The 7,739-nt window shown below is 34.0% G+C and overlaps 1 non-coding gene across 1 annotated transcript; it reads right to left on the reverse strand.

Moving 5' to 3' along the window:
- Nucleotides 1-1,340: 1,340 nt before the first annotated feature.
- Nucleotides 1,341-1,447, reverse strand: LOC139887235 (small nucleolar RNA R71). The gene has a single exon (XR_011773074.1). It is a non-coding gene; the product is annotated as a small nucleolar RNA R71 (small nucleolar RNA).
- Between the last annotated feature and the right edge of the window lie 6,292 nt (nt 1,448-7,739).

The following is a 7,739-nucleotide window of genomic DNA, read 5'->3' on the forward strand; positions in this document are numbered from 1 at the left end:
GCTTTGCCGTAAAATCCCTTAAGTGTCTTTTCTTTAGACTAAGATTTAAGTGCTTTAGAATTTTGTGACACCTTTTTAAGTTTTAGTACCTTTTTAAGATATTGCCATTTGGGATATAGTTTTTCCTATAAGCTTTAATATTTTTAGACGCCTTTTACTATGTATCAATTATCATTCCAATTAGTAATCTCAATTTGCGATTATAATTTTAAGTTAGTAATAGTAATAAGGTTGGGTTAGTCAAGTGTTTTTAAGTTTTATAGTCACTCTTTTTCAATCTTTTTCTTTTTCGACCTTTTTCGACGCGCTCTTTTTCTTTCTTATTTCTCGCTATTCTAGTTTTAGGACATAGATTTTTATTCTACTTCTTATCTAAATTTCTTAAAATTACGAAAATTTATTTTAAGTGGTTAAATTGATAGACATCAAAATTTTCTGGTTCGTAGTAATAGTTGGATTTGAACGTGGACCGGGTTATTGGAGCCAAACAGTCCTCAATTATATTGAGACCAAACGAATCTTGCCCCTCTGCTGCATCTTTTGGCTATTCGAAACGTGGGCAAAATCAGAAAAGTCTATTAATTGGATAACTTATATAATTTTTCTTTCCTTTTAAAAACTAATAGGATATTCAGTGAATGCACCGAGCAAGACGTTCACCACCTTTTGTACGTTCACCACCTGTAACTAGATCAAGACATCTAGCTAATATTACCGCCGTTGATTTTTCTTTAGAATCGTCATCCAGTCAACCAAGTACTCCAAGTCAAATTTCCGATAATCCATTTTTTGAATCTGACCTCACAATTGAGAATTCGGAGAATATTCAGGGACGATTCGTAGATCCTGAACCATTAATTTTTCCTCCGGAACCACCAATCATTCAAAGAGAGATTGTTGAGGAACGAACCATTAAATCAGAATCCTCTAGTGATTCCGATTCAACAAATTCAATTATGGAGAATCTGGAACCTTTAAGTATGAAAGACCGAATGAGAGCTAAACGCACTGGCCAAGGTCACGCAATTACTCATCCAGACATTAATGCGCCAGATTATGAAATTAAAGGACAAATTCTACATATGGTGACTAATCAATGCCAATTTAGTGGTGCGCCGAAGGAAGATCCAAATGAACATCTTCGTACCTTTAATAGGATCTGCACACTATTTAAAATCCGAGAAGTGGAAGATGAACAAATATATCTCATGTTATTTCCCTGGACTTTAAAGGGAGAAGCCAAAGATTGGTTGGAATCGTTACCTGAAGGGGCGATTGATACATGGGACGTTTTAGTTGAAAAATTTCTTAGACAATTCTTTCCGGCATCTAAAGCCGTAAGACTTCAAAGAGAAATTGTTACGTTTACACAGAAACCGAATGAAACTCTATATGAGGCGTGGACAAGATTTGGAAAGTTATTAAGAGGATGTCCACAACATGGTTTAGACACCTGTCAAATAGTACAAATATTCTACCAAGGATGCGACATCACTACAAGAAAAGACATAGATATAGCAGCTGGTGGTTCTATTATGAAGAAAACTGAAACTGATGCTTATAAAATTATTGATAACACTGCTTCCCACTCACATGAGTGGAACCAAGAAAAAGATATTGCTAGATCATCTAAAGCAGCTAGAGCCGATTCTAGCCATGACTTAGATTCCATTTCTGCAAAGATAGATGCTGTCGAGAGACGAATGGAAAAGATGACTAAGGATATTCACTCAATACGAATTAGTTGTGAGCAGTGTGGAGGACCACATTTGACAAAAGATTGTCTCAGTATTGAACTAACAATGGAACAAAGAGAGAATGTTTCATATCTAAACCAAAGGCCTGGAAATAATTATCAGAATAATTATCAACCGCCAAGACCTATTTACAATCAAAATCAGAACTATAATCGAAATGTTCCATACAACAACCAACAAGGTCCTAGCAATCAACAAGTATCCAATAATACTTACAACCAGCAAAGACCTAATTTTCAAAACAAACCACCACAACTCGATGATAAAAAGCCGAATTCAGAAGATATGATGACGAAGCTACTTGAAACTCAAACGCAGTTTTTCACATCTCAGAAACAAACAAATGAACAAAATGCTCAAGCATTTAAAAATCAACAAGCTTCTATTCAAAACTTGGAACAAGAAGTAAGTAACCTAGCAAGGTTAATAGGTGAAAGAAAACCGGGAAGTCTACCTAGTGATACAAATGCTAACCCCCGGAATGAAACAGCTAAAGCCATTACCACAAGAAGTGGTAGAACACTTAAACCACCTGAAATACCTGTAACTTCTGATGAAACTATTCCTACTCCACAAGAACCACAACCTGATCAAGATAAGGAAAAAGAACCGGTAGTTGAAAAGGTTAATGAAGATAACACAGTTAAGGCTAAACCTTATGTTAAACCATACCAACCACCACTTCCTTACCCTAGTAAAATAAAAAAAGAGAAACTTGAAGCCGAGCAATCCAAATTCTTGGATATGTTTAAACAGATAAATGTAAATCTTCCTTTCATTGATGTGATTTCAGGAATGCCTAGATATGCTAAATTCTTGAAAGATCTAATCACGAATAGAAAGAAAATGGAAAAACTCTCGGCAGTTACTATGAATGCTAATTGTTCAGCAGTGTTGTTGAATAAGATACCAGAAAAATTATCTGATCCAGGAAGTTTCACAATTCCATGTTTTCTAGGTAGTCTTAGTTCAATAGAAGCATTGGCAGACTTAGGTGCTAGTATAAATTTAATGCCGTATTCACTATACGCTAAACTAGACCTTGAAGAATTGAAACCAACAAGAATAAGCATACAACTAGCCGATCGATCAATAAAATATCCTAGAGGGATAATGGAAAACATGCTAGTCAAAGTTGGTACTTTAGTATTTCCAGTAGATTTTGTTGTTCAGGACATGGAAGAAGATTCTCAAGTTCCTCTCATATTAGGAAGACCATTCTTAAACACGGCTAAAGCAATGATAGACGTGTTTGGTAAGAAACTGACCCTAAGTATAGAGGACGAGAGTGTTACCTTTTCAGTTGATAAAGCAATGCAACAACTGCAATCTGCAGATGATACATGCTATTATATTCAAACTATAGATTCACATGCATAATTGTTAGAAGAATTTCCAGAATTACAAGGAACAGGAGAATGTTCTTTAGGAGAAGGAACTGAACCAATTGATGAAGCTGAAATGTTAGCTACACTAATGGCTAATGGATATGAACCAACAACAGAAGAAATTCAAATGCTAAAAGAAGAAGACATATATCGATACAAATCATCGATAGAAGAACCTCCGAAATTAGAGTTAAAGCCACTTCCAAACCATTTGGAATACGCTTATTTACATGGTGAATCTGAATTACCTATAATAATATCGTCTTCTCTTACTGAAAATGAAAAATCACAACTCATTTCTGTATTGAAAGCTCATAAACTAGCTATTGCATGGAAGATTCATGATATTAAAGGAATAAGTCCTTCATATTGCACACATAAAATCCTTATGGAAAAAGGTCATAAAACGTATGTGCAACGCCAACGAAGACTAAATCCTAATATGCAAGATGTTGTTAAGAAAGAAATTATTAAACTGCTAGATGCAGGTTTAATTTATCCAATTTCTGATAGTCCATGGGTAAGCCCAGTTCAATGCGTGCCTAAGAAGGGTGGCATAACTATCATTACAAATGAGAAAAATGAGCTTATTCCTACTAGGACTATAACAGAATGGTGTGTATGTATTGATTATAGAAAATTAAATGACGCCACCAGAAAAGATCACTTTCCCTTACCTTTCATTGATCAAAAGTTGGAAAGGCTAGCCGGAAACAGTTACTATTGTTTTCTAGATGGTTTTTCCGGATATTTTCAAATTCCAATAGCACCCGAGGACCAAGAGAAAACCACATTCACGTGCCCTTATGGTACTTTTTCTTACAAACGCATGCTATTTGGACTTTGCAACGCCCCTGCAACCTTTCAAAGGTGCATGATGGCAATTTTTCACGACATGATAGAAGAATGCATGGAAGTTTTCATGGATGACTTTTCAGTCTTCGGTGATACATTTGAATCATGTCTAGCTAATCTTGAACGAATGCTTATTAGATGTGAACAATCAAATCTAGTTCTTAATTGGGAGAAATGCCATTTCATGGTTAAAGAAGGCATCGTTCTTGGACATAAAATCTCAAAGGAAGGAATTGAAGTGGATAGAGCTAAAGTAGATGTAATTGCTAAACTTCCACATCCTACCAATGTTAGAGGAGTTAGGAGTTTTCTAGGGCATGCCGGTTTTTACCGACGTTTTATAAAAGATTTTTCTAAAATTGCCACTCCTATGAATAAACTCCTAGAAAAGGATGCTCCATTCATCTTTTCAGATGAATGCATCAAATCTTTTAATATTCTTAAAGAGAAACTCACTAATGCGCCGATCATGATAACTCCATATTGGAATCTACCGTTTGAACTTATGTGCGATGCAAGTGATTTTACAATGGGAGCCGTTTTAGGATAAAGGATTGAAAAACGATTTCAACCTATATATTATGCTAGTAAGACATTACAAGGAGCACAAACGAACTATACAACTACTAAAAAAGAACTCCTTGCTATTGTCTTTGCTTTTGACAAATTTCGATCATATCTCGTTCTAGCTAAAACGGTGGTCTATACCGACCATTCTGCTCTTAGATACCTATTTTCGAAACAAGATGCTAAACCAAGATTAATCCGTTGGATCTTACTCTTACAAGAGTTTGATATTGAAATCCGAGATAAAAGAGGAGCATAAAATCTCGCCGCTGATCATCTTTCTCGTCTTGAAAATCCCAAATTAGAAGTTCTAAATGAATCGGCCATACAAGACAACTTTCCCGATGAATATCTATTGAAGATAGATTATAATGAAATTCCATAGTTTGTAGACTATGCAAACTACTTAGTATGTGGATACCTTGAAAAAGGATTGTCGTACCAAAAACGAAAGAAATTCTTCAGTGATATAAAACACTATTTCTGGGAAGATCCACATCTGTTTAAAAGTTGCCCCGATGGAATAATACGCCGATGTGTATTCGGAGATGAAGCTAGTAAAATTTTAAACCATTGTCACACAGGACCAACAGGAGGGCATTATGGGCCTCAACTAACAGCAAGAAAAGTTTATGATGCTGGATTCTATTGGCCTACAATTTACAAAGACGCACACCTTCTTTGCAAATCCTGTGATGCATGTCAAAGGGCCGGAAAAATAAGTCAACGTGATGAAATGCCACAAAATGTCATTGAAGTATGTGAAGTATTTGATATTTGGGGTATTGACTTTATGGGTCCATTTCCAAAATCTCATAATAATCTATATATTCTCGTAGCCATTGATTATGTATCTAAATGAGCGGAAGCACAAGCTCTCCCAACTAACGATGCACGAGTTGTAGTCAACTTTTTAAAACGTCTTTTTGCAAGGTTTGGAACACCGAAAGCTTTAATAAGTGATTGGAGAACTCATTTCTGTAATAATCAACTTGAGAAAGTTCTCAAAAGTTATGGAGTAACTCATAAAATCTCCACCGCATATCATCCACAAACAAGTGGACAAGTTAAAAATACCAACCGAGCTTTAAAACGTATTCTAGAGAAAATCGTAGGATCAAATCCAAAGGAATGGTCCATAAAATTGGAGGATGCACTCTGGGCTTTTAGAACAGCCTACAAAACTCCAATTGGAACCACACCTTTTAGACTCGTTTATGGAAAAGCATGTCATCTTCCAGTAGAAATTGAACACAAAGCATTTTGGGCTTTGAAGACATGTAATCTTGATTTACATGAAGCTGGACGTCTATGGTTAAGTCAACTAAATGAATTAGAAGAATTAAGACATGAAGCATATGAAAATTCATTAATCTATAAAGAAAGAACGAAGAAATGGCATGATAAAAGAATCAGAAGTTCAAAAGAATTCAAAGAAGGAGACAGAGTTCTTCTTTTCAATTCACGATTCAAGCTATTTCCTGGAAAATTGAAATCAAGATGGTCTGGACCATTCATAGTGAAAAGATTTTTCCCATACGGAACAGTAGAATTGATAAATTCAAATGGGATTGAATTTAAGGTTAATGGTCACAGAGTTAAACACTACATAGATAGTCCGATGGAATTCGACAACGAAGTTAATCACAATTTCGATACCACAGCTAACTAAGTGTGGGAGAATCAAGTCTTTTAAAGGATAATATGTATTTCTGTTAGAGTTAGATTTTCTGTTTTCGTGTAGTTCTCGAAAATGGAACCCGAATGGTCTTTCCCTAGCAGACCCTAAAGAACTAGTCTTCTCCCCCCATTCTGAATTTTTATTTTTTTAGGTTTTTACAAAATGAAGACTTCCTGTGAACTAAACCATGGTCTAATGCTACACGCTTTGATCACTAAACGTAATAATGACACACTTCCGAGTGAAATAGTATCAGTAATCAGAGAAAGATTGGACGGAGTAAGAAAAGAATCCAGATGCGAAGATAATAAGTTACAATTTGGTAAAGGAAAATCAAAATCCGCAGCGAAAAGAAGAGCACGACACCTAGAAAGATGTCACAAATGCGGAAAATGGTCACATGGAGGTAAATGTTCAAATAATCAAACCTATTCAAACACCGAATTTGTTACTTTATGCAGAGACGGACCGTTCATATGTTTAGAAGAAAAAACACTGAATGCTCGAGGTTACGCCTATGTAGCCATGGAAAATCAATTAAACCGACTATCTTATGAATGGGATAGATCATATCACTAAGAATACTATCTCACAGGTAAGTCTATACAGTTTTTATTTTTTATTTTCATTTTTAACCTTTTGATAATAAACGCTAATTTGTTCGCTATAAAGTATTAAATTGGTATTCGATGAAATTAGGTTTGGCGACCGAAATTATTGATATCATTCAAAAATTTATTACATCACTGCGAAATTTAACGTTTATTCTTAAGGTATAAATATCTTTAATCAATCAACCCAAAATATTTCAAAAATTCATCATGAGTTAAATTAGGTCATGGAACCGAAATTACTTTACCGAAAAGAGGGGCGTATGTTTTTAATAATATTTGATTGTTTAAAGTGGGATAAAAAGCCAAAAAGATTTTTAATTTTATTTTTACCATGTTTTAAAATTAATATATAAAAATTAAAATAATATTGTAAACTTTTTAAATCAATATATTTAAAATTGTAAATATTTGAAAAATTAATATTTTTAAGTTTGTATGTATAACAACAAAAATATAATATAAGTTTGGTGTGAATTTATAATATGAATTTTTAATTTAAGTTTGGTGTGAATTTATAATATGAACTTTTAAATTAAGTTTGGTGTGAATTTTTAATTTTTAAAATATGAATTTTTAATTTTATGCATTTTAAATTTAAGTTTGGTGTGAATTTAAAAACAAAAATTTACTTTATGTCGCTAAGTTAAAAATATGATTTTTAAAATTCGTCGTAAGTTGAAGACTAGGTCTTTGAACCGAAATTGCTTTACCCGAGGGAGGGACGAGAACTTTTATTATCATTATTTTTAATCTTATTGAATTAAAGTATGCCAAAAACATTAAAAAAAACCCAAAAATCTTAGCTTTTAAAACAATCGCTACAAAAAGACAAATTTTAAAATTTTGTCGAAGGACGGACTAGGACATCGATCCGAAA

The sequence above is a fragment of the Rutidosis leptorrhynchoides genome, chromosome 1, assembly GCF_046630445.1.
Source record: "Rutidosis leptorrhynchoides isolate AG116_Rl617_1_P2 chromosome 1, CSIRO_AGI_Rlap_v1, whole genome shotgun sequence".
In the NCBI taxonomy this organism is placed as follows: domain Eukaryota; kingdom Viridiplantae; phylum Streptophyta; class Magnoliopsida; order Asterales; family Asteraceae; genus Rutidosis; species Rutidosis leptorrhynchoides.